At 42.5% G+C, this 27,452-nt stretch overlaps 1 protein-coding gene and 1 pseudogene across 1 annotated transcript in view; both read left to right on the forward strand.

The window, feature by feature from the left end:
• The window catches only part of RCAN2 (regulator of calcineurin 2), a 265,901-nt gene that overhangs the window by 78,351 nt on the left and 160,098 nt on the right, over positions 1 to 27,452 (forward strand). The window lies entirely within an intron of this gene.
• Positions 13,990 to 16,132, forward strand: LOC144378985 (heat shock cognate 71 kDa protein-like; annotated as a pseudogene).

Consider the following 27,452-nt stretch of genomic DNA (forward strand, 5'->3'; position numbering starts at 1 on the left):
AAAAAAAAAAAAAAGCAACATTAACTCAAATAATCCACGGATGAAATGACCAGCCCTTAAATAATTGAGAACTTACTACATTTTCTAAAAACATTGCGTATAACTTTACTGTCTTTTGCTACCCGAGGATCAGCTGAGTAGGCTGGGCAGCTGTGAGTACCTGAGTAGTTCTTCTTACCCAAACTGTACCTCTTCAAGGGTGTCCAGGAGGTCCTACAGGAGGAATGGGGTCCCCTATGACGGTCCATTGCTTCCTGTGCCCTTATTGTCTTTCTAAGGGCAGAGCTGCTATTGTGCTCTGGCTGATCGGTTCACTTACATGCTTGCTGAGGACTTGCATGTACCAGGCACTGTGCTGGGCCCAGGGCTACTGCTGCTGCCTTCCCTGCCTGCCCAGTTGCTTCATCTCCTTCAGGTTTCCCACATACTGCCACCTGTCACACCACTTTGTCCCTGAGCAAGGGCATTAGTAGGAAATATTTTTCTAGCATAAAAATACTTCCCAGGCAGAGACTATGACTTTTTTCATTGATTGGTTATGGAGGTGGCTGTCCATGATCTGTATTGGTAAATATTTTCTTGTAACAATCTTTTAATTTAGTTGTGTGGAGTCCATTGATTAATGGATTGATTCCAACATTTCCTTAGTTTCAAGTACTGAACTAGATGCATGGATGCAGAGAGCAAAAGGACCCTGTCTTTGCTCTCTGAAATTAAATCTGGTGAGGAAAACCATGTTTCCGCTCAGCTTCTAACCATGTATTTTTTTGAAAATACCAAAGAGTGACCTAACTCCACACTAAAGACCTAGGGCAGATCTAGTAGATAATTGCACAGGCTCCAGAGACCTGTTGAAAACCCAGCTCTGCCACTTAGTAACTGTGGCCTTGCAGAAGTTCCTTAATATCTCTGACCCTTGGTCCTTCATATGTTAAATGTCAGGAGAGTTAGAATGTAGGAAAAGTACACAGAGTAAGTGTTCATAAGTAGTAGCTACAATTATAATAAGAAATAATTGTTACTTGACACTCTTATTTAAATATTAAAAAGTCACTAAGGGTTCCTTTCAACAAAAAACATGATACGTAGATGAATAACATTATAACAGACCCTTCTTAATATTTTTGTTTGTTGAGTTGTTTCCTGGGGGGCAACAACAATCATGTCTCTAATTCAGGCCTTTTGCGGTTTTTGCTTATTCTATAGAGAACCATAGTACCCTGTAGTGAAATTTTTGAGCATCTTCATGTGAATAAAGGACTTCACTGAATACCCCATCCAACCCTGTTGATGCTTTGCTGAAGGCAGGTTTTGGCTACCTTTCCTAAGTGCTGCACGTACACACTTTCCCCACTTCCCTCCACTCTGTTTTCCACCACCTTCCAGTCCTTCCATCACCATCCTTTGCAAGGAGCAACACAGATTTATGACTTTCCTGACACACCAAGCAGGGTACCCAAACTCTACTCAGGGACCTGGTCTCTTCATGCAACCTAGTCTGGTTTATTAGTATGGATGACTTAAAATCTGTTAGTCCTATTCTATGACTAAATGATAATTATAGGACTCTATTTTATAGCATGAGCCATCTCCTAGACTCAGCCAATGGCATTGCCTTTGAAAACTTGAGTTTCTATATGGCAGAGGGAGGCGCCAGCCACTAGATCATAGAATGGTGTTGTCATAATTCCTTGTGGGTCAGAGCCTTGGTGCTGGCTTTGATTTCTTACCTTAAAAGCCTATCTCACCTCAAGTAACACAAGCAATGGGAGCCACATTCTTTTCAAATTCACCAGAAAGTTTAAAACTTGCCTTTAGTGGGCATGACCCCTGTGTTCTTAGATAGCATATCCTACATCAGGGTGCAAGCTGTTGAACTGTCTCTAAACAATAAAAACCCCTCTGGACAGACACACCTCAGTCAGTCTGGTGGAGAGGTCTGGCAACTTGCTTTGCCAGAGAGGATAGTCTCAGGTCCATCGTTTGAAGCCCCTGGCCCTCATTTCATTGGTCATTGTTAAGTGATCAACGGCAGCGCGATAGCAGAGTAGGAGAGCTGTTAGAGCTTCTAGAAGCTCCTGTTCACCTGACACTTAACCGTGGGCCAGGTGTTTCTCTAACTTTGTGCGTGTGTTAAATACACATAACATAAAATTCACCATTTTCACCATTTGGAGGTATCCACCTCAGGGACAGTAAGTACACCCACACTGTTGTGCAACACATCGATCCCACCATCGATCTCTGGGAATTTTGTCGCCTTGTAAAACTGAAACTCTAGAGCCATTAAAGGAATTCCCCGTTCCTCCCTCCCCCCCCAGCCCCTGGTACCCTTGTGTCTACTTTCTGTCTCTATGACTTCGATTACTCTAGGCACTTTATATAAGTGGAATCGTGCAATATTTGTCCTTTTGCATCTGGCTTATTTCAGTTAGCAGAAGGTCCTCGAGATGCACTGATGTTGCAGCATGTGCCAGAATTTCTTTCCTTTTTAAGACTGAATAATATTTCATTGTATGTATATACAGTAGTCCGCTTATCCACAGAGGATATGTTCTAAGAGCCCCAGTGGATGCCTGAAACCGCGGATAGTACTGAACCCTATATGTACAATATATTTTCCTTTACCTACATGCCGATGGTAAAGTTTAATTTATAAATTAGGCACAGTAGGACATTAATAACGACTGATAATAAAATAGGACACTTATACAGTATACTCTAATGAAAGTTATGTGACTGTGGTCTCTGTCGTTCTCTCAAAATATTTGATTGTGCTGAACTCACCCTTCTTCTTATGATGACGTGATACGATTACATGCCCACATGATGAGATGAAGTGAGGGGAATGACGTAGGCACTATGACGTAGCATTAAGCTGACCTGCTGTTGATCTTCTGACGGTGTCAGAAGGAGGAGCATCTGCTTCCAGGCCTCAGTCGACCACAGGTAACTGAAACTGGTGGAAAGCAAAGCTGTGGGTAAAGGGGAGGACTACTGTACCTCGTTGTTTATTCATCTGTCAGTGGGTGCTCTGTGTCCTTTTAGATAGGGTATATTCTATCTGATCTTCCCAGCCACCAGAGGCTCTTCTTACTGTTCGATATTTGAAGCAAGTGTCTTCAGAGGTTTCAGGTATTTGTTCATGGTTACATGCTAAAAAGTGGAGTTGCTGATAGGCAAACCTATCCCTGCTGAGCTACAGAGCCTGTGAGTTTTCTCCCCCTCCCAGCTTCCTGTGTGCACCAGCCACTGTTGAACAGTAAGGATGGCCGACATCGTGCATGCAAAAGGACTTCGAAAGCCACAAATTGACAAATAGCTTAAGATCATATTATTCTGTTAACATTAAATATTTTCCAAATAACACTGTTAATTTATGTGCTTTTGAATTACCCAAAGAAGATTTGCTCTACAAGGTAGAATTTTTCACAGAATAAGAAAATCATATTTCCTACAGGCTATTCTTAAGAGTCTGCTTCTTATCTGGAACCATAACCAAGACTAGGCACTCAGAAAATACTTGAACACTGCAGTAACAGGCAAGGGATTGTATTTGTAAAAGCTGGTCTGGTCCCAGAACCGGTTGACTTTTTGTCAGGCATGCATTCTGCCTTGTGGCCAGAAGGTGGAGCCATACCATTTCAAATACCCTAGGTGCTGTTTACTATTCAGCCTTTTTTAGCATGTCCTAATCAACTTCAAATAGAATGGGGTCTATTATTGATAATATCTCACATCACCTGCTATCTCAAACCTTCGGTCCAAAATATTTTATGAGCTTTTACATAGAGAAAAATTTGTAAAGGAATGCAAGAGAGAGTAAAATATTAGCGTAGTTCCTGGTACATCATGGGCTCCTTTTACATAGTGAAAGAATGAAGGAATGAATGAATGATTCATTTGAAAGCCTGTTATAAAAAAGTGAGATTGGAGAAAATGGCCCATGGAAGCAAACCACAGTCCACCTTTTTTGGCCTCTCCCCTGTTAACGTTGTGGAATGAAAGTGTGGGGTCTAGTTGTAAACATCTACACTACACGTTTTAGAAATGCAATGCCATGGAAGTCAATTGAGTATGTAAACTGCAGCCAGAATTGATTAAGTGGTATTCGAAGCCCATAAAGGAGTTAAGAAACCTTTGAAAGGTGAAGAATAATAATGTAAGAACAAACTCTGTTATATTATTTCTGGTTTTATTATATAACTTTTCTGTATCTACTAAATGTGATTTTTAGTATTGCATTCATATTTGCTCATACAATTGTATACAAAAGAAAGTTAATCTGTAGGATTCTGGGATTGGATGAGAATGTTGAAAGATCCTTTTAGGCTATTCCCTTTCTTTACACAGAATGCCTAATATTTATTTATGAACTATGTTCCTAAAAACTCTAAGATAACGTCAAATAAATCAACATAAAGGAATCTAGTCTATTAGCATAATTTAAGACATCTTAATGGCAAGTGATCTTGATTTGGATTTTTGTGGTTTGATATAACCCTATGAAATTCACAGGCCTTGGAATGTCTCCCAATTCCCAAGGTTTTAGGTGATGGTTGGCCCTTTCTTCACTCCTCTTGACTTTCTGACATAGAAAAAGCAATGTGCAGGAGTAAACGTGATGCTAGCCATCCCTAGGAGGATGGCATTTCTCTTGGCCAAACTCCTTCCTGTTGGAAAAAGCAAAACCAGCAAACCAGGTAGAAATGTCCTTCCCTCGCCAAGCCCCTAACCAATCTATTTCATATTCCTTATTATCTGGATACTCAAAGTGGTTGAATAACTCAGTCAGGTAGAGCGCCAAGATAGAGAAGTGAAGGAGACGAGTTCCTTCTCTGCGTGGCTGGCAGCTTTGCTCTCTTTGGCTGGCAGGAAGGAACTATACCCTAACCTTGGTCCCTGCACTAGGAGTCCTAGTGGTGCATTGGGCATCAGTCTGTCACCATCACCAGAAATAGGAACAGTGCTGGAAATACTCAAGTTACGCGTGCTTCCCTCCTAGCAGAATCTTCAGTACGTGAAAGGCAGCCCATCCAGCTCTGCTTCTAGAATAGAGGGAGGCCAGGCTAACATGCGAGCTAATTAGTCACCATCTTCCGTAGCAGGACAAAGGAACCCGCGCTGCAGTCTGCGGCAGGTTGACACCAAGAGCCTGCAGACATCCCAGCTGTTCCGCCCTGTATCGGATGGCTCTAAACGTGTGAACAGGTACCCAGGCAAAGTAGGGAAGTAATAGGAACATCGTCAGTGAAAGCTATCTCTTCCAGGTATCCCACAGAGGCTGCCTAGGAAACAAAATGTTTGTGATTCCAGAAGGACTCCGACTAGAAAAGCCTCAGAAGTTGTTTTAGAAACAGCTTCTCTCCTGAGGGAATAATCATGGATTTTGTAAATATCAATCTCCACAGACTGATGACTTTGAAAAAATCAAAGCTGCTTCTTTCCAGATGGGCAGTTTCAGGGTTGGACAGTACCATTCCATTTTAATCTCCAATTTCTTATTTTGTTATACTTCTTTGGGACATACTCAGGTTTTAATTTTTATATTGTCCTCAATCAGTATTCTTCTTCTTTTTTTTTTTTTCCCTCCTCTTTTTCCCCTTAGAGGCAACTTCTAAAGGCCTGGCCCTCTGTAAGATCAGGTCATCTCACCTTTATTTTTATCGAGTACTGTTAAATCACCCATCCATCGGAAAGCCTCTGGAATTGCCTGAAGAGACACCTTGGGAACTTTGGCATCTCTGGAGGCCCATGTGGCTCAAAATCTGAGCTGTATCCCACTCACCTGGCTTCTGGTTAAAACCAGCAGGCCCCACCCTTAGGGATTCTGCTTCAGTAGGTCCGCTAAGGGGCCTGAGCCTTTGTGCATCTGCCAGGGTCCTGGGAGCTGCTGATTTTGCTGCGGCTGGTGCAGGGACTGCACTTGGAGAACCACAGCTGTAGGTCAAGGTGTGGGTTTCCAGACTCGGTTGAACATAAAATCACCTAAATAACTTAATGACAAATGCAAATTTCCTGACCCTGTCACAAAATAGGATATTAACATCTACAAAATAAAATGATATATAATTATCAATCTTGAAGTAGACTTCTTTACCCCAACCCCCACAGATATTTTAAAAAATCCTTATCCTTCAAGGGGCTCCTGGGTGGCTCAGTCAGTAAAGCGTCTGACTCTGGATCTGAGCTCAGGTCCTGCTCTCAGGGTCACCAGTTCAAGGCCTGTGTTGGGCTCCATACTGGGCGTGGAACCTACCTAAAAAAAAAAATCGTTATCCTTCAAGGTCTAGTACTCTGTCCATGAAGCAGTTCCTGGCAGCAAGAATGCTTTCATTCTTTTTTTAATTTTTTTTAGATAAGAGGAAAAATTTTAATGTTATGATTTTATATTGATGAATGTTTTCCCAGACACAATATAATATGATAGATCATACAACCTCAGTGACTACTGATAAACTTTTTTTTTACTTTTACTTTTTTAAATACATTTTTAAAAATTTTATTATACTGTGTTATGTTAGTCACCCATACATTAAATCATTAGTTTTTTTTTTTTTTTTAGATTTTTATTTATTTATTTGACACAGAGAGAGACAGCAAGAGAGGGAACACAAGCAAGGGGAGTGTGAGAGGGAGAAGCAGGCTTCCCGCGGAGCGAGGAGCCCGATGTGGGGCTCGATCCCAGGACCCTGGGATCATGACCTGAGCCGAAGGCAGACGCTTAACGACTGAGCCACCCAGGCGCCCCACATCATTAGTTTTTGATGTAGTGCTCCGTGATTCATTGTTTGCGTATAACACCCAGTGCTCCATGCAGAACGTGCCCTCTTTAATACCCATCACCAGGCTAACCCATCCCCGCACCCCCCAAGAGTGCTTTCATTCTCATGAACAATCAAAATATTGTATTTTTCCCGTTCTTACTACTATTTGAATGTAGACTTTTTAAAGATGGGGTTTTTGCCTGAGTGTTCTTGGAATTCTTCTTGAGGACTTCGATAAAGCGACTGTTTAAAAATTTTTAAATCATTACTTTCTTTGTTTCTCATGAAAAATCCAAGTTTCATTTCCACTGAGGTCTTTGTAGTTGAGTGGCTGCTACTGTATAAGGAAAGATGCAGTTTTGTTTTGTTTTGTCTTGTTTTGTTTTTTTTTTTTAATTTTTTTTTTTTTTTTTTTAAGATTGTATTTATTTGCGAGAGAGAGAATGAGAGACAGAGAGCATGAGAGGGAGGAGCAGACTCCCTGCTGAGCAGGGAGCCTGATGCGGGACTCGATCCCGGGACTCCAGGATCATGACCTGAGCCGAAGGCAGTCGCTTAACCAACTGAGCCACCCAGGCGCCTGTTTTGTCTTGTTTTTATTTATTTATTTATTTATTTATTTATTTATTTTTTTTTTTAAAGATTTTATTTATTTATCTGAGAGAGAGAATGGGAGACAGAGAGCATGAGAGGGGAAGGGTCAGAGGGAGAAGCAGACCCCCCGCTGAGCAGGGAGCCCGATGTGGGACTCGATCCCAGGACTCCAGAATCATGACCTGAGCCAAAGGCAGTCGCTTAACCAACTGAGCCACCCAGGCGCCTGTTTTGTCTTGTTTTTAAATAAGTGTGTACTACCATTAACTCCTGACTGCATTAGCTTCAGACCTGGTTTCATGTAAATCTGGTTATGCTGAGGATGCTAAGAGGGAGCTCTTGCTGTGTTGTGTTTCTGCGTGTTGGGCTTTATCTCTTTTCGTGCCTCCTTCCACGTCCCCACCCCTCCGGGAGTCTATGGCTACCTTACCAAGTAGTCCGCCCAGAAGAGTTGATGAGGAACAGAGCCACGGAATGTTTTTCTGCCACTGGGGGACAGTAGAGTCTCAGTCCCATGCTCCAGGAGCTCAGACTTTGGGGTTTTAGGGTCAGTTTTAGAGGTTTCTGTCACCTTTATTAGACAGCGAAGGTCATGGGACCCAGTTTTTGGATATTTGTTGCTGAATCCCCCAGCACCTAATTGTATAGCTAGTTTCCAAAGGAAATACTGTGATTTTTATTTCAGAGAAATCATCAGCTACTTGTCTAGTTTTCTGAAACATAAAATGATGGGAATAAAGCATAAAGTGGAAGGGATTAAAGTGCTATTATTTCCACTGGTAATTTATAGCCACGCCATTCAAGGAAGTAGCCTCTAAAACTGTAAAATGTGTCTTTTAAAGTGTTCACAGACAGCTTATGTTAAAGCCAAGGGTTTACTAGAAGCAGAGCACTAAGACCTGTTTCTCTCTTGAGTCATTTGTAAACATTAACAAAAAGAGGGGACAGAAACATTTCTTTCAAATTGCTGTAAACCTCAAACAGCTCTCCCTGGTCTCCCATCAAAATCCTTAATGCCTGTGAAGGCTGAGTGGTCAGTGAAGACTGGACTAAAGGTTTATGCCTTTGATAAGCACATTTGAAGCCTGAGAAAGAAATGAGAACAGACCAAGAAATATCTGCCAGAATTTAATAACATTTGGAGCAATGGCTTTATCTGAGAAAATCAGATAATACTATCTTTTTTTTTACATTGAGTATACGTGGAAACACTCACATCCAAATTTGCCAAGCCTGTTACAAAGTGGTAGAGTGAATCTTGGCATATTAAACATACTGGTATGCCACCTTTTATTGCAAAATAGATTGCATCCAGGGTGCCTGGGTGGCTCAGTTGGTTGGGCGACTGCCTTCGGCTCAGGTCATGATCCTGGAGTCCCAGGATCGAGTCCCGCATCGGGCTCCCTGCTCGGCAGGGAGTCTGCTTCTCCCTCTGACCCTCCCCCCTCTCATGTGCTCTCTCTCTTTCTCTCTCAAATAAATAAATAAATAAAATCTTTAAAAAAAAAATAGATTGCATCCAGCTATTGCTTAATTTTTACAATACATTTATGAGATCATAACTGGTTTTCTTCAGAAGAAAGAACTGCTCAGAATTCAGGGAAGTGCTTTTATCCTGGCATGTAGAAAAGGAAATGAGAGCTGTGATACAGTCTTGCAGGGGTTATATGGGTTTTTTTTCTACAGCTTCCTATGGAGAAGCTGATACGGCAATGTGGTAAGCATCTGCCTAGTGTCATATAATTCAGATTTCCTAGACCCTGCCTTCCATTTAACTACCAGGTTGGCTTTTTTCCATTTTTGCAACATTTAACCTCTAACGATTTGTTTGTATTACATTTAGAAAGGAATTGGTAGATTCAAAATCAATGTATTTGATGTATCCCAAAGAATTACTTTTTTTTTTTTTTAATTTAAATTCAACTAGCCAGCATCTAATACATCATTAGTTTTTGGCTGTAGTGTTCAATGATTCCTTAGTTGCGTATAACGCCCAGTGCTGATCACATCACATGCCCTCCTTAATGCCCATCACCCAGTTATCGCAAGGAACTCATTTTCTGAACTGTATTAAAAGTATATTTATTTTGTGGATTGTACTAAATTTCTAGAATAATTTTTATTCCAACCCACATTTAAGAATTGAATATATAGCTAGTACAGTACTCTAGACCTGGCCGCAGGGTAAATGTTGACAAGAGTAGGGTTTCAAGAACAGCTTTAATAAGCAGATCCCAAATAACATAAACAAAAATATACTTAAGTACTTACTTTATAACAAATTATCTTTATATAGCACCTTAGATACAAATACTTAGTGGTTATGAAATTATAAAGATTGATATTTCAAGCAGCATGGTCTGTGACCAAAAGAGAAATCACATTCCTCTTGCAAATCACCTGCTCTACGCTTAGACCCCCCCCCCCACCCTGTACCCTGCCCCAAAACACAAATGCCAAGTGGCCAGTCCCCACCTCAGAGGCCCAGAACACTTGCTCTCTGTACAGTACTGTACAGTGATCTTGGGAGTTTTTGGTAAACTTTTTTGTGCATGCCAAACTTTTGCTACTGTTAATAACTCACTTTGTGTGAAGCTCTATTTTAAATAGTGTGTGAGCAGGTAAGGGTAGATAGGAATGAAAAATATATTCGCGATTCCACCCTTTGATGACACATCCCACTAACCAGAATCTAGCCAGCAGGCCTTGGAAAAGCTAAATATCCAAGGTCGAGAACTACCCAGCAGTCGGGCCTTGCAGAATTATTTTTTATCACAACACACACACACACACACACACACATCTAGCCATACAACACACAGGTAAAATATTTTTTTTCGCACATAATAAGTGCTTGGTAACCACATGCTGGTTGGTGAGCTGAATCCAGCTCTTTTGGGAATCCAGCTCTTTAGGGTTTTGTACTCAAACTTCTGCTACTTGAGCTTTTCAGATGCCACGTTTGCCACATAACTAAAGATGTGTTAACGGTGGTGGTGGATTCGGAAAGCTTACAGGAAATCTTAGGGCAGAAATGAACTTAACACCAACTACTTGCGCTTGCACTGTTCACGAGTGACTTTGAAACTCACCCGATCCCACTGGGGGCAGCCCAGGCCAGCCTCCTGCAGAACTCAAGTCAGACTCAAGCAGGCACACGCCCTCCTGGGGAAAGCTTTGGGGGGGTCTCTTGCTGTGCTTTTTTTCTCTCTGTGCTTCTTAATACCTTGGACAATGAGAGCTGGTGGGGAAAGGCACCCGAATCTCAATGTTCTTTCCAGAATTCAGACTGTAAGGAGACCCTTGGGAGCACTGGCAATGGCCCAGTAGTAGGGATGGGAGATACATTCCCCAAACACGAAGCAGAAAGAGAGAAGACAGTGGGCTGGTTCCTGCCCAGGTGGGAAGGATGGAGGAGGAAAGGTGATTCTGGGGCTGTGAGGGTCCGATGCGAACCTATGGGCAGTGTTGTGCTGCAGGAAGGGCTCTGTGAGGGAACAGCTTTGCCTAATTTCATGCTGAGAAGCACGGCTGTGCTGTTTACTTGTGATTATACTGGGAGATGGTTCTCAGAATCTAGCCTGTGGGAGGACCACTGGGAAACTTGCTAAAAAACAGAGTTCTGGGTCCTTTCCCAGAGGTTCTGTTATAGTGGCCTAGAATCGGGCTTAGAGGGGTGCATGTTTAACCACTATTAGGGGTGTTTCTCATTTGGGTGGTCAGGGGAGGAGATATATATTTATATAATATATAATATATATAACTATATATATTATTTTATATGTTATATAGAATTGTATATAATATATAATTATCTTATATGTTAAATTATAAATTATATAATTATATGATATATATTATATATATTTATATATATAAATTGTATATAATATACAAATTGTATATACGTATATATATATAATTATATAATTTATTTATTTAAATTCAATTAGCCAACATATAACAAATCATAAGTTTTTGTTTTATTTATTTATTTTTTATTATGTTATGTTAATCACTGTACATTACATCATTGGTTTTTGATGTAGTGTTCCATGATTCATTGTTTGAATATAACACCCAGTCATAAGTTTTTGATGTGATGTTCATTGATTCATTAGTTGAGTGTAACACCTAGTGCTCATCACATTACGTGCCCTCCTTAATGCCCATCACCCAGTTGCCCCATCTCCCACCCACCACCCCTTCAGCAACCCTCAGTTTGTTTCCTGGAGTCCCGAGTCTCTCATTGTTTGTCTCCATCTCTTATTTCTTCCCCTTCAGTTTTCCCTCCCTGTCCCTATGATCCTCTGTGGTTTCCTTATATTCCATATATGAGTGAAACCATATGATAATTGTCTTTTTCTGATTGACTTATTTCACTTAGCATATGCCTGGGTGGCTCAGTTGATTTAAGTGGAGGGTGTATTTTAAGGAGCACCGTCTGTCACAGAGAACAGGGTCTGAAGCAGAAGGAAGCCTTTCTTTTCTTACAAATATTGGTCATTTTTTTTTTTTCTTGAGTATGGCCAGTACCACCTTGTCCCCCCACTGCTATGGGATAGTAGACACGGGAGCCTTAGCCCAGGGCTCCCCTACCTGCAGTGGGGTGTGGAAAATGCCCTGGGATTTCTGGGCCACAGGAGTCAATGCTGATGTGAGGGCAGGGGCAAGAGGAAGAAGCAATGAAAAGCATCACCTGTCAGGAACTAATGAGAGACACTGACTCCCAGGCAGGGTCAGGCTGCCTTCACCTCTAAGACCAACCAATCATGTCTCCCCAGTGTTCGCATTCTGGTCCAAGATAAATGGTAGTTGAGGATGAGAGGGGGTAGGGAATGAGCTTTCCTGGAAGCCTGGACTCAGTGGGCTTTAGTAAATGCTAAGGAGAATGGAAGACCAGGCCAGGTAGAGAAATCAGTGAAAGCCAGGCAGCCGTCTCAGTGGAGGTGATCATATGAATGGGCAAAGAAGAGGGAAACTCCCGTTTTAGGCAGAATACAGAAACATGGGAAACCAATGACTAGAGGTGGAATCCAGAGCCTGGAGGAAATTTCCAGATATAGGATGTTTGTTTCTGGCTAGGAGATAATGGGTGGGATACTCGGTATTCCATGAACGAGAAAGTTCACTTTGCAATTGCCCTTGTGTAGTGCTTTGAACTGTGCCCCTCCCCCAAAGATAAATCCATCCAGTACCTGTGAATGGGACTTTATTTGGTAAAAGGGTCTTTGTAAATATAATTAAGTTGAAGATCTCAGGGTAAGATCATTCTGGACTAGGGTGAGCTCCAAGTCCAATGACAAGTGTCCTGAGAAGAGGAGAGGAGAGGCAAGGGGAGGAGAGGGGGAGAAACATGGTGGCAGGGATTGGAGTGCTGTGCCTACGAGCCAAGACACAACAAGGATGGCCGGCTTAGAAGGGGACTGTCCCCTGGAGCCTCCAGAAGAAACCAACCCTGCCAACACCTTGATTTCAGACCCCTACCTTTCAGAGCAGTGAGAGAATGCATTTCTGTTACTTTAAACCACAGAGTTTGTGGTAATTTGCAACCCTAGGAAACAAATACACCTTTCCTGCAGTTCTCCATGTTATAGATTTAGGCAGCTTGGCACTCTGCTTTGAAAATGCAGATATCTCAGAGAGTTAAGTGGTTATTAGCCATTTGAAACAATTTTTGTTAATTAAACATTTTTCCCTCCTAATGATCTGGGAAAGAAAAATAGTTGTTATTATCAGAGATTGGAGGGAAAAACTCAGGGAATTGGAATCAAACACTTATACTTCAGGCCTATTTTGTTACTAGCTGTTTGACCATGGGAACACCACTTAACCTCTCTGAAACTCAGTTTTGCTATCTACAAAATGAGAATTTTAATGCTTATTTATCAGGCTGCTGTGATATGAGGAGTCAGGAAGATAGGCCCGGTGGAGCTGTTTGTAAACTTTGGGCAATTCTATGTATAAGCGCACTTGTTTTGCAGCAGGAAATACTTTTAGAGAGAAGAATTGCTAGATTTGGGGAAGAGGTAGAGCTAGAATGAAGCAGAAGATAAGGACAGGTAGCCCCAAACCTCTGCTATAAAATGTTTCCTGGTCTAATGAAAAAGGAAAGGAAAACTTGTCTTTTAAAATGTACTCCAGGACACATCATTCTTCCTGGCCCAGGAACATTTTATATTAAAAAGGCTTTGATCGGGCGCCTGGGTGGCTCATTTGGTTAAGCTTCTGCCTTTGGCTCAGGTCGTGATCCCAGGTTTCTGGGATCGAGCCCCGCATCGGGCTTCCTGCTCAACGGGAGTTTGCTTCTCCGTCTACCTCTCCCTCCTGCTCGTGATCTCTCTCATGCTCTTTCTTTTTTTCTCTCTCTCTCAAAGAAATAAAATCTTTAAAAAAATAAAAAGAAGGGCTTTGGTCAACTGATCTGGGATCCTAACATGGTTTTTAATGTAATTTCTGTGAGTAAAAAAAATGTATTTGAGGTTCCAAATAATACAGCACCCAACTTGTGGAACTGGATCCCTTTCTCTGTTTGTGACATGCTGTTAGGAGCATCAGTGCATAAGATGAAGTGACAGCTTAGCGTCCTGAGCTTATGTAGCTTCTAAAGGTACCGTGTTCATGTGGGGGGAGCATTTTTTTGTTCTAGAACAGTGCTTCTCAAACCTGGGCAGTGTGCAGACACTTCAAAAAAGACAAAGATTTTTCTAGACTTCAATTTAATATTTTTCACAGTATGCTACTTAAGTGAATACAACACAAAACTCAGTAGGCACAGGATCTCATTGAACGACACGCTAGCTCTCCAGATTGCTGTTTTCTTTGCAAGCTGCACAAGGCCCACATGGAAGCAGCTACATCTAAGGGACCTGCAGTTGGCATTGATCTTGGCACCACCTCCTATTGTGTGGGTGTCTTCCAGCACGGGAAAGTGGAAATAATTGCCAACGATCAGGGAAACTGAACCACCCCAAGTTGTCACTTTTACTGACATCAAACGATTGATCAACAATGCTGCAAAGAATGAAGTTGCAGTGAACCCCACCAACACAGTTTTTGATGTCAAATGCCTGATCGGACATAAAGTCGATGATGCTCTTGTCCAATCTGATATGAAGCATTGGCTCTTCATGGTGGGGAATGATGCTGGCAGGCCCAAGGTCTGAGTAAAATACAAGGGAAAGAAGAGATGTCCTCTGTGGTTTTGACAAAGATGAAGGAAATCACAGAGGCTTAGACAGAAAGGTTGGAGCTGAAAGGAATGTGCTCATCTTTGACATAGGAGGTGGCACTTCTGATGTCTCAATCCCCACCATTGAAATGGGATATTTAAGGTCAAATCTACAGCTGGAGACACCCACTTAGGTGTAGAAGACTTTGACAACCGAATGGTCAACCATTTTATTGTGAAGTTCAAGTGCAAACATAAGAAGGACATCCACAAGAACAAGAGGGCAGTCCATCACCTCCAGACTGCTTACGAGTGTGCTAAGCATACATTGTCTTCCAGCAACCAGGCCAGTATTGAGATTGATGCTCTGTATGAAGGAATTGACTTCCATACCTCTATGACTTGTCCCCGATTTGAAGAATTAAATGCTGACTTGTTCTGTGGCACCCTGGACCTTATAGAGAAAGCCCTTTGGGATGCCAAGCTACACAAGTGTCAGATCAATGATATTGTCCTGGTGGGTGGTTCTATCCATATCCCCAAGATTCAGAATCTTCTGCAAGACTTCTTCAATGGAAAGGAACCGAACAAGAGCATCAGCCCTGATGAGGCTGTTGCTTATGGTGCGGCTGTCCAGACAGCCATCCCTTCTGGAGACAAATCTGAAAATGTTCAGGATTCCCTGCTGTTGGATGTCACTCCTCTTTCTCTTGGCTTTGAAACTGCTGGAGGAGTCATGACTGTCCTCACCAAGTGCAATACTACCATTCCTACCAAACAGATGCAGACCTTCCCTACCTACTCTGACAACCAGCCTGGTGTGCTCGTTCAGGTTTATGAAGGTGAGCATGCCATAACCATGGATAACAACCTACTTGGGGTGCCTGGGTGGCTTAGTCGTTAAGCGTCTGCCTTCGGCTCAGGTCATGATCCCAGGGTCCTGGGATTGAGCCCCGCATCGGGCTCCCTGCTTGGCAGGAAGCCTGCTTCTCCCTCTCCCACTCCCCCTGCTTGTGTTCCTGCTCTCGCTATCTCTCTCTGTCAAATAAATAAATAAAATCTTAAAAAAAAAAACAAACAACAACCTACTTGGCAAGTTTAAACTCATAGGCATACCTCCTGCCCCCCGTGGTGCTCCTTCTATTGAAGTCACCTTTGATATTGATGCTAATGGCATCCTCAGTGTCTCTGCTATGGATAAGAGTTCAGGAATAAAACTGAAATAAATAAAATAAATAAAATAATAATAAAATATAAAAATAAATAAAAATAAATAAAAACAAAAATAAAAGAAATAAAACTGAATTTAAAATTGGCACCAGAAAATAAAATAAATAGGCACAAAATCCCTGTGCTTATTGCTTTCACATAGGCCAAAACATTAAATACAATAAAAACTAAAAACAACCGCTATAAAACACTGGTTAATTTAGTGTGACTGATGATACTCTTTGCTACAGTTTAATCACTGATCACTTTGTGAATTGGATAATGAATGCTGACACAAGTTCTTCTTCTTTTTCTTTTTTTTTTATTTGACAGAGACACAGTGAGAGAGGGAACACAAGCAGGGGGAGTGGCAGAAGGAGAAGCAGGCTTCCCACTGAGCAGGGAGCCCGATGCGGGGCTCGATCCCAGGACCCCGGGATCGTGACCTGAGCTGAAGGCAGACGCCTAACGACTGAGCCACCCAGGCGCCCCATGACACAAGTTTTTTTGAGTTTGGCATGCCTGGTATTCCCCAGGACTTTCTCTATTGGAAATTCTGCAAACCCTAATTTGTGCAGTGGGTTGTGGCCTTTACCAGCTGCAAATATATCACCTGTTACATTTGACTCTGTTTCTTTTCTCATTAGTCTGTGAGAATTAGAGTGGTAGCACTTGTCAACCATGCAGACATAAAACTTAATGCAAATATGGGCACTGGTCATCTCTAAGATACCATGATCATCCAGATGATCCAGACTATGTCTATATCATTATGTTAAGGTTGTCATCTTAATAAAAACACCACACTAAAAATTCTCATAGTGGTAGTCATGGACCACTTTGAAAACATCTTTGGAACTCCAGCCACTCCCTACAGTTGAGAAACACTGGTATATACAGAACTGGGTTTAATATATGCATTACTTTTTTTCATTTTACATTTATTACAAATGTAATAAACATTCACTGTAGACATTTTAGAAAATTGAAATAATTCAAAAAATAAAAGAACCATTGTAATGCCATCACACAGAGAAAAACTACCATTAACATTTAAATATCTCTTGTTTCCCTCTGCAAATACACTGTCTACATATTGTTCTATACCCTATTTAAGAAATTTTTCTCACTTAGCCAAACATTGAGGGCAGCTTTCTGGATTACTAGGTATTCTTCTACAATAACATTTTGATTGCCTTCAATTTGTCAATTCTGGGTGTCTGTCAAAATGTTCTTAATTGAATATTTATACTGTTTCCAGTTTTCTGCCATCACAAACTAGCTGTGATAAATGTGCTTATTCCTAAGTTTTGTTGCACATAAATAATGAGCCTATTTATTCATAGGATATTTTTCTAGTATTAGAACTTCTCTATAAAAGAGAATTTAGGAGGCACCTGGGTGGCTCAGTCGTTAAAGGTCTGCCTTCGGCTCAGGTCATGATCCCAGGGTCCTGGGATCGAGCCCCGCATCGGGCTCCCTGCTCCGCGGGAAGCCTGCTTCTCCCTCTCCCACTCCCCCTGCCTGTGTTCCCTCTCTTGCTGTCTCTCTCTCTGTCAAATAAATAAAATCTTTTAAAAGAGAGAGAGGGAGAATTCAGAATTTAAAAGATTTGTGCACATACTAATTTTATGAATCAAATATGTTATATAACGATGTGGCATTGATAACTCATAACTGGGTGAGGGTGCACAGCTTATGTGGCATTGATAACTCATAACTGGGTGAGGATGCACGGCTTCGCTGATCGCCAAAAACTACTTGTCCGTTGTTGGTACTTTGGGACAGAAGAGTTGACTTAAAATGGAAACTTTTTAATATCATAGGACATCAATTTATTTACATATAAAGGGTCTATTATTGCCATTGCCTATTAAATAGTCTTCCTTTTTTGCTCTGATTCCCCACACAGGAATGAGAGAGATCCTGTTTAAAAGGTAAGGCGGATCCTCTCTCCCCTTTGCTCCCAACACTCCACTGGCTCCCATTTCACTAAGGATGAAAGCAAAAGGTCTTACAGTATCCCACAAGGTCACATGTGACCTACTTTTTATGGAGAAAATTTAGCAGAAAAAGAAAATTAGAGGGCATGAATAAAAACTATAGCAGTATCTCAGACAGGGAGAAACTTCCACTTATCTATTAAAATCCTGAGAATCAGTTATACATAACCCATGTCTATAATAAGAAATCTCAACATGAGCCTGAATGTCCTAACTTGGGGACCAGTTTTTTATCCATTGGACTGTGTTCAAGAATTATACCACACCACGCTTTTATTCTTCTAGCATGCCCAGCCACATTTTGAACTAATAAGTCCTAAATGTGGGACTGGCATAGGCATTAATGAAAAGTAATGCAGGACTTATTCAGCACATTTTAATTTACGCAAATGCCAAATCCTAGACACTCCACTGACGTCTCTCGGTTAAGACCCGTGTAGGAAGACCTTATTTCAGCACCTTTTTGTCTAAATTTACTGCTGCTGACGAATCGAGTTCTTGAATTCTAGGGTGCTCAGCACCTGTCCAGGACTTAAATCCGATCACTGTTAATAACAACGCAGTATCACTTCCTCACCAAACAAGAGAAGCATTAGCTATTGTTAGAACAACGCATCCTTTTGAGTAGACACTGCAGGGCATTGTCACAAAGCATGAGCCTCGGAGGGTTGACTGGTGGCTCAGCTTTCAAACGTAAGTCATCTTGCGTGTTACTTAGCTTTCCGACTTGAACTCACAGACCTAAGAACCTACATTTCCTCAGCGTTCAGACATGTTCCATTGCCTGCCAAAGAAATGAAGCAAGAGTTGTTGATTTACTCTGGAAGCTTGCTAACCCTGTTGGCCAGGCTGGGGATGGCAGCAGGCAGGGTGGGGAAGAGCTGAGGGGAAGCCGTACCACTAGTAGACTGGGGAGCAAGCAGGCAGGTGGGAGAGAAAATGTAGGAGGCTCCACCAACCACCACAAACTCGACAAACTAAAATAAAGCAGAAAAAGAAAAAAATAAAGGATAGGGAAGAGGCTCCAAGAGGCAAGAAAAAAAAGTAGTAAGGGGTCAGGCATTCACTGGAGAAGCCAGTAGGTGCTAGAGAAGGTAGGCAGCAGACGGCAGAAGGAGGAGCTTAGGGAAATGAATAATGTGGAGGAGGAAGAGAAAACCATCCTTTTAGGAACCAGCTGTGATGCTTGTCTACTTCCCTGGCAATAGGGGCCAGGGTTTCAAGTATTACATGCTAAAGAAGGCAATCTGTTTCTTTTCTTTCTTTTTAAAAAAATTTTTTTAAGAGAGACAGAGTGTGCATGTGCAAGTAGGGGTGAGAGGTGGGAGGAAGGGGCAGAGGGAGAGGGGGAGAGAGAATCCGAAGCAGGCTCCACGCCCAGTGCGGAGTGTGTTTATTGTGCTCGCCAGGCTCGATCTCATGACCCTGAGATCATAACCTGAGCCGAAACCAAGAGTCAGATGCTCAACCAACTGAGCCCCCCAGGTGCCCCTCAGTGAATTCTCATAGCACCACAAGTCAGTAATGTTATTATTCCCATTGTCACAGGGGTCGAAACTGAAAGTTAAATAGCTTTCCTGTGGCTGGTTTGAGCCGTGGCTTTAAATTCACAGACATCAGCTCCAAAACCCCACGCTTAAACAAATGTACTACATTTTGGTAGTGCATAATCATTGGAAAACTATTAGGAAGAATTTCAAGGTCATCTGGTTCTGTTTTCAAATTCCAGGCTCTGGACTATTTCAGGCTGAAGGTGAGATTTTTGATGGTCTGTTGCAAAATTAGAAAAGTAAGGCCAATGTTATGAAATTTTAATATAACCAAATTTACTTACAGAACTTTTTATTCTGATATTGTGTCATTCTTTTTTTGTAAGTCCCTAAAAAATGACATTTCTTTAATGAGAAGACGTTAATAATAGTAGGGTTTCTATTAATGTACTTAGGAATATAAAAACTTGGTGATCCTGTGTTGCCACCTGCCATGTTTTCAATTGTACTGGTCTAGGAAATCCAAAGCTCTTGGGACCACTGATCCATTTTTAACTCATACTTAGCAATTCCCCACAACAGCCCTGAAAGATGGCCTCGCAGGTTTTGTTTTTCACGTTTCCAATGATAGAATTCACTACTTTTTGACAGAGTTCATGCTCTATTGGGAGAAATTTCTTCCTTTTATTGAAATACAGTCTATCTTTATCTCATTAATGGAACAACAAAGAATAAGCATATCCTACTAGATTTGAGGGCAAATGTGTGAGGCACACATCACGTACACTTTCATCCTTCCAGAAATTATTCTCTGTTTTCTTGTGTATTGGCTGTCTTTCCCATTATGCATTCAATGTCAGCTTCATGAAGGCAGAGAGCCTTGCCCCAGCATCTAGGACAGTGCCTGGCACAGAAGCAGTGAGCAGTCAATATTTGTCAAATGAGTACTTTGTAAATAGAGACATTCAATAAATACTTGCTCAGTTTAATAATAAAGCTAATTCATCGTCTGCTTGATGGCACTTCAAATACTACATAGTCAAAGTCCCCTCTCATGCCCCCAATAAGTCTTCTTTCTTTTTCCAGACTAAGAATGATCAGTCCCCTGAGTTGCTTCCCCTGTGGCAGAGTTTCCAGACCCTCACTGGTGTTCTGCCTTTGCACCACCCAGAGCATCAGTGGAGGTGCTATTGGGAGCATTGTCCAAACACTGAAGAAGACAGGGCACCATGAGGCTTGGCCATGGCCAGCTCCGGGGGCTCTCTTTCTTCTCTGATCTTCATAACATGGCCGAAGTCTATCTTGCTTAGGTCACATCATATGGTTATCTGTTAAGCTTGTCCTTGAGACATCTCCTAAATCCTTGTTGCATTTCTTTCTATGAGGTAAGATGTCCGCCATTTGGCAAAGCTTAATATGCATCCCCTTTCTATTGCATCTGGAGTTTTGACCTATAATTTAGCCTATTGAAAGCTTTTTAAATCTTGACTTTTCATTCATTCATTCATTCATTCACTCACTCAACCAGTGGTTCCTGAGCATCTACAAAGCATCAGGACTCCTCTTCAGAGCCCACCTCCTCTCTGCCTTTGTGTCACTGGTGAGCACAATAAACACACTCGGTGTTGTCATCGCCCTGATCCGCTGCAGTCTTTTGAGTTGACATCTTCCAACAATCAGTGCTCTTGTGATTGGTAGCTTAATGAGCTAGGAATCCCCCAGCTTCTCCTGTCATCTAGCCCTTGCTCTGCTTAGGACAGAATGGGAGCCTTGTCCATGGTTTTGTTAGCTCTTGCTCTCAAGATCTGAAATGTGGCCCTGGGAACAGAGCAAATGGCCCCCTGAAGAAGGAAATAGATAGAAAGGTACTCTGCTATTCATGTCAGCCTCATAAGCAAAGACACTCCTCCCCACCCCGTGCATGCACAGCTTCCAACAGAGCCAGGTATCATAACTCTTCCTGAACACTGTGGGCTGAGGACATCAATTCTCTTACACCTGCCCTGCCCTTCCTGCCCATCAGCTGCCATTTAGCAGCCACATCTTTGGGGAATCCTTATGTGCCAGGCACTTTCCTTTTGTGACCTGAATCATTTCCTACAACTGCCCCATGAAGTGCAGGTACTGTTATTAACCCCATGTCACAAACAAGGAAACTGAGGCACAGGGTGGTTGTGAAACTTGCCCAAGTCTGGGAGTTGGAGAAATGGTGCTGGCGTATGTGCCGGGCTGCCTGAGCCCACAGAACCCACCGCTCCCCTCTGACACAGGAGCTGTGGTTTCGGGGCCTGGCTGGCCTTTGCCTCAACTTCCTTTGCTCAGGGCTGTCCCCAAAGACTCTCATTCTCCCTGCCATTCATATGGCTGCTATGACATCCATATACCCTGCTGTCCACTTCACATACATTTTCTCACTCAACTGCATACAAGGGAGCTGTTGTTATTACTGTTTTATGGGTCAGGACACAGAGAAAGTAGCTTTCTCAATATCAGTATGCTTCCAAAAAGGATTCTCCCCGCTCCTGGGTCTGATTTGCTCTGCTTCCATCTACCTACTTCTTAGGCCTCTAGATGAAGTCATTCCCAGCACCCTGCGGATGCCATTCCCGGAGAGTCTAGTCTTCTTAATAGAAACGAGGTTAACGTGACTCAACTGGACTTCTGCCAAGCAGTGGAAGTTTATAGCAATTGCAGTTTTTTTGTTTGTTTGTTTTGTTTGATTTTTAATGATAACAGGTCAATAACTAAACTTAAATGCATTATGTAAAAAGCTTGAAAAGAAGATAGGAAAGTTCCAAATGTCACATCCCATGGAGAACCTACCTATAGTTGTGTTTTATGCAAAGCAAGGTAATAAATGTTGGATTTTCTATTTAGAAGGCCTCAGCCCTAGCGTTTGAATCAGTGTTCTAGAAGGACCACAGGTACAGTGGGAACATTGTCCTGCTCATAGAGTATATTTGGTGCTCCATTTGTCTGTGATTTATAGAATAATCATAGTTTGGGACAAAGGTGTCAGGTGGGACTTGGAACAATTTCACAACGTTACAGTCAGGGGCATAGAATTTGTGTTCTTTCTGCGCCCTGAGTTCTCTTCAAGTTGCTTCCACTTCAGTAAGATCATTCTCTGACATCAACTGTTTGAAAATCCCCTCCCTCTGGTTTTCCTGTGATCGTATTTTCAACGGTTTTGCTTGTACCATCAAGCAAACCCTTCACACTTAAATATTATAACCAGAATTAGTTCAAAGAGAGTGGTCTGGTCAGTTTTTCAGTTTTACTTGGTCTGAATAATGATGGTATTTCTCTTTATTCTTGTCATTTCATAAGGCAAAGGATCATTGAGGTGGATGTTTGACAAAAGCACTTCTTATTATGGGATAGGGGAATTTTGCCATCGTTCCTTTAGCTTCCATCCCCAAAATCATCTGACCTGCTAGTGACAGAGGCTCTTTGGCAATCTTGATACCCACTTGAAATACCGCTCCATCAGAACGTGGCAACCTAATCGAAGGCAACACGTTCGGACTCAGTGGAGACAGTAGGTGGAGGACATTGGTGAGTCCTGAAGCAACCTCAGGAAATCTATAAAGCCACTACCTCATTTTCTTTGCATTCACAAGCCACATAGAAAAACCAGCCCCAGAACAGCTCTACAAGACTGCAGCAAAGACTCACCGTGCACCTGCTGAGTCCTAAGCCCCGAACATGGTCCTGCACGTAGAGATGCATAGCACAGGATGGAGCCGTGGAGGAGCTGAGGATGGACTAGTGGGGAGGCTAGTACCCGAGCAGATCATGTCACTATCATCGGCGCCATGGGAGCATTGGGGGGGGGGACCTGAGGTTCGGGGGACCCTTCCCGAGGGAAGTAATTGCTAAGCTGAGTAAAGAAAGACATTCCAGTGAGAGGGAACAGCAGGAGGAAAACTGAGGAGGCCTGGAACAGCAGGCAGAGTGCAAATAGCTACAAAAATGTTGCTATCAACGGCGTGCAGAGAAGGAGCCGGGAGAGACGGGAAATGAAGCTGCCCTGGCGGTTGGCACAGAATCTGGCTCGCCTTCCTCCTGCAGAGTCCAGACTGCATCCTATCATTACAGGGAAACTTTGCCATTTTTTGTTCTTTTATTTTTTTTTTTTTTTTTTTTTTTTTTTTTAAAGATTTTATTTATTTATTTGACAGAGAGAGACACAGCGAGAGAGGGAACACAAGCAGGGGGAGTGGGAGAGGGAGAAGCAGGCTTCCCACGGAGCAGGGAGCCCGATGTGGGGCTCGATCCCAGGACCCTGGGATCATGACCTGAGCCGAAGGCAGACGCTTAACGACTGAGCCACCCAGGCGTCCCCATTTTTTGTTCTTTTAAATAATCAGTATTTGCCTGATCTTCGTCTTCTGGCTCTTTGTGTTGTTGGTTGTTTTTTTTTTTTTTTCTTTTTCACTTTCCTCCAAAGTTGCTCACAACATTTTCTGCTTCTAGAATTTTGACTCCTTTGCATGTCTTCATATGTTTTGCGTTTCTCCTTCCTCCTACCAATCATGCTCTGCTCTTTCCAGCCTAAGTATTATTTATGGTGATAGAAAAGGTGCAAACTTGGAGTAGGGCAATGGATTGAAAACAGTTCCTTGGTATGTTGTAGGATGCTGTGGCTTCTCTGATTGGCTGCCCAGTTCCCCTTCTTGTGGATTTGTACGGCTCATGTGTATTTCCGTTGGGTGGGAATCGGCCTCCCATGTTTGAGTGTACTGCAAAAGGTTTTGGAGCAAAGTGGTTGGTAGGAAAAGCTTGAGCCTTAAGGTCAGAGAAACCTAGAGATTCCTTTGATGGTTTTTCTTTTTCTTTTTTTTAAGATTTATTTATTTATTTATTTGACAGAGAGAGACAGCGAAAGAGGGAACACAAGCAGGGGGAGTGGGAGAGGGAGAAGCAGGATCCCCGCCGAGCAGGGAGCCCGATGTGGGGCTCAATCCCAGGACCCCGGGATCATGACCTGAGCCGAAGGCAGACACCCAGTGACTGAGCCACCCAGGCACCCCCTTTTGATGGTTTTTAATGATGTTTTATTATGGACACTTTCAAACACGTATGATGAGCCCCGTCACCCAGCTTCTGCCATTCCCAGCACTCTGCCTTTCTTCTTGGATCCGGGGCTCCGCTCACTCCTCATGCTTCACGAGATTGGTTGTTTTCAGGGTTTTATTTGCAATATAAAAATATTTAAATATTTCATTTATTTCAGTGTAAAATATATTTACAAATTTGTACATACATCGTAATGTGAAATCTTAACTATACAATTTAGACAAATGTATATTCATCTGTGTGCCCCCTCGCCCTTTCACCACAGAGACCGCTTCTCCAGAAAGCTCCCTTGTATCACTTCCCAGTTCATTTCCCCATCACTGAGAGGCAAACACTGTTTGACTTACTTCACCCTTGGTAAGTTTTGCCCATTCTAGAAGTTCATATAAACGGAGTCACGGGGCGCCTGGGTGGCTCAGTTGTTTGAGCATCTGCCTTCGGCTCAGTTGTTTGAGCATCTGCCTTTGGCCCCCAGGTCCTGGGGTCCTGGGATCGAGCACCATGTTGGGCTGTGCACTTGGCGGGAAGGTTGTTTCTCCCTCTGCCTGCCACTCCCCCTGCTTGTGCGCTCTCTCTTTCTCTCTCTCTCTGACAAATAAATAAAATCTAAAAAAAAATTAATTAATTAATTAAAAAACAGAATCACATAATATAATTTTTGTGCAGGACCTCATTTGTTCAGCATCATGTGACAGACTTGTTTTTGAATTTTGTGTTTTTTTGTATCTGTCATCGGATGAGTTATGAGCCTCTTTGAGACTCAGTTCCCTTCTCTAGAAAACAGAATGGCAATAAAAATTAACAAAAATTAAATGGGCTTTAGGATAATAGAAATGTCCTCTGTAAGGCTAACTAATACTAATCATGTTGTACCGAGATGTGGGAATGTGGTCACCTTCAGGGTTTACTTCTTGTCTGCAAAGATAGTCCATATCTGCTAGTTTTCAATCGATAACTGCTTGTCTTCAAATGTGATACCTGGATAGGCATAATAGATTGGTCAGCGTCCCGGCAGGAAAACAGACCTCACGCCGGATGGTTCATTAGAAGGAATTGAATACTGGAAACTAGTTGAAAGGTGTTCGAAGCGCTGAGGAACCAAACAGGAAGCTACGAGGCAAACTGGAAATTAAAAAAGCAGGAATCTAGCTGCACTGCCAGAGCCCCAGGGCCGTCAGGAAGATGCGGTATTCCCAGGGCCCAGCAGTAGGGCCACCTGCAGGATCTGGAACCTCATAGGAGGCTGCTGGGGATATGGAAAAATGCAGCCACTGCCAGGGATGCCTCCCAAAGCCGAGGTGGGGGAGTGTGTGGAGGTGGGCCCTCCCCTGCCTCTTGCACCCAGACTCCTGCTAAGGTATCCAGTGTCTAGGGAGCCTGGGAAAGAGGCAAGGGCCAGTGATCCCCACTGACTCTCCGGCAGACTAGGGAAGTGAGGGATCAACAAGAAAATGATCAGGACATGCAGGCAAAAAAAAAAAAAAAAGACAGAAGAAAACATAAAACGTATATAGAGATAGTTAAGAAAATCGTACTGAGTAATAATTAATGTTTGAGATCTTTCTAACCTTCCAGGTGGTACTGACAGAATTTTCTGTGATGATGGAAACGTTCTGTATCTTCACTGTCCCTTAAGGTAGGCACTAGCCACATGTGGCTACTGAACTCTTAAGAAGTGGCTAGTGCAACAGAGGAACCGAATTTTTCAATTTTATTTTACTTTAATGAATTTAAATTTGGATAAATGGCTAGTAGCCACCATATTGAACAGCACAGCTTATAGAACATCCATTCATTAATTCATATGTATATTCAGTAAGCGTCTGTTGAGTAGCGGGGCCCAAACACCATACTGGGAACAAAGAACACCCAATAGACTAGAACTGTGCATCTGATCTTGAGGGACTCAAACTTTCCTTGTCCAACAGGACAGATTTAAGAAGTGGTGTCGAAGAGTTGTTTCCTTTGAAAGGTGTAAGGGCTGGGGAAGAGAAATTGGCAAAGTGGCTACCGCTCAGCCTTTGTCTAGCCTGCGTCTGACTCCTGGGTAGCCCTCCCTCCCCACCCCTGTTCTCTCCGTCTCCTCTTCCCAACTCTCCTCTCTTCGAGGTACACTTCCAGTGCCTCCTCCTCCACTAAGCCTTCCCTGGTTGCTTCTCCAGCTGTTTAAAGTAAACTCCTCTGGTATTTTGTCTCCACTCTCACCACTTTTGTTACTTTCTACTTTGTGCTCAAGTTCTGTTTTTTTTTAAAAATTTTATTTATTTATTTGAGAAAGAGAATGAGAGACAGAGAGCACAAGAGGGAAGAGGGTCAGAGGGAGAAGCAGACTCCCCGCTGAGCAGGGAGCCCGATGCGGGACTCGATCCTGGGACTCCAGGATCATGACCTGTGCTGAAGGCAGTCGCTTAACCAGCTGAGCCACCCAGGCACCCATGTGCTCAAGTTCTTGATCTAGCTTTGTTTCTCTCTCTGACCAGACTGTTAGCTCCTTGATGAGAGGATTTTGGTTGGTTCTGTCCTTTGCCCCCCCATTGCATTTAGTACCAAATATTGCATATCGGAGATGCTTTGTACTGTTTGAAGACTGGTTGGGGACCAAGCCTTCCCTTTCTGCCCCTGTAGCTGTTGAAGGGTGAACAAATTACCCCACAAACCCAAGCCCACCACCTAGAGGCCGTAGGAAGTAACTTCAAGCTGAGCCTGTCAAGGAGAGAGGTTTATTTTTCTCAGACTGTTTTTTTTTTGTTTTTTTTTTTGACATGTTTCCAGGAATCAATTGTAATGAAAAATCTGCTTTCCATTTCCATTTCCATATACAGGCCATTCTGTTCATCTACAATTAGAATTTATTTTGACTTGATAGTCTAGACTACTTTTATGTGGTCTTATTTTGCTTAAGAAACACAGGAATCTTACAAAAATACAAGATGACTACAGCAGTATTTAAGTGAAATCATGCACTGGAGTGCTTTTATTAATAGAACCACCCAAGGTAGGCAGTGTGTTGTCTCTAAACTCACCTGGAGTTTGTTTTGCTGGGTTTGCATCATTTGCACATGTGCCACTGGATCGGCTTGAGTTCAGGAGAGTACAAATGGAACTGTTTTCATTCTTCTGGGAACTGTGAGCTTCG

This window comes from Halichoerus grypus, chromosome 9 (genome assembly GCF_964656455.1).
Source record: "Halichoerus grypus chromosome 9, mHalGry1.hap1.1, whole genome shotgun sequence".
Classification (NCBI taxonomy): domain Eukaryota; kingdom Metazoa; phylum Chordata; class Mammalia; order Carnivora; family Phocidae; genus Halichoerus; species Halichoerus grypus.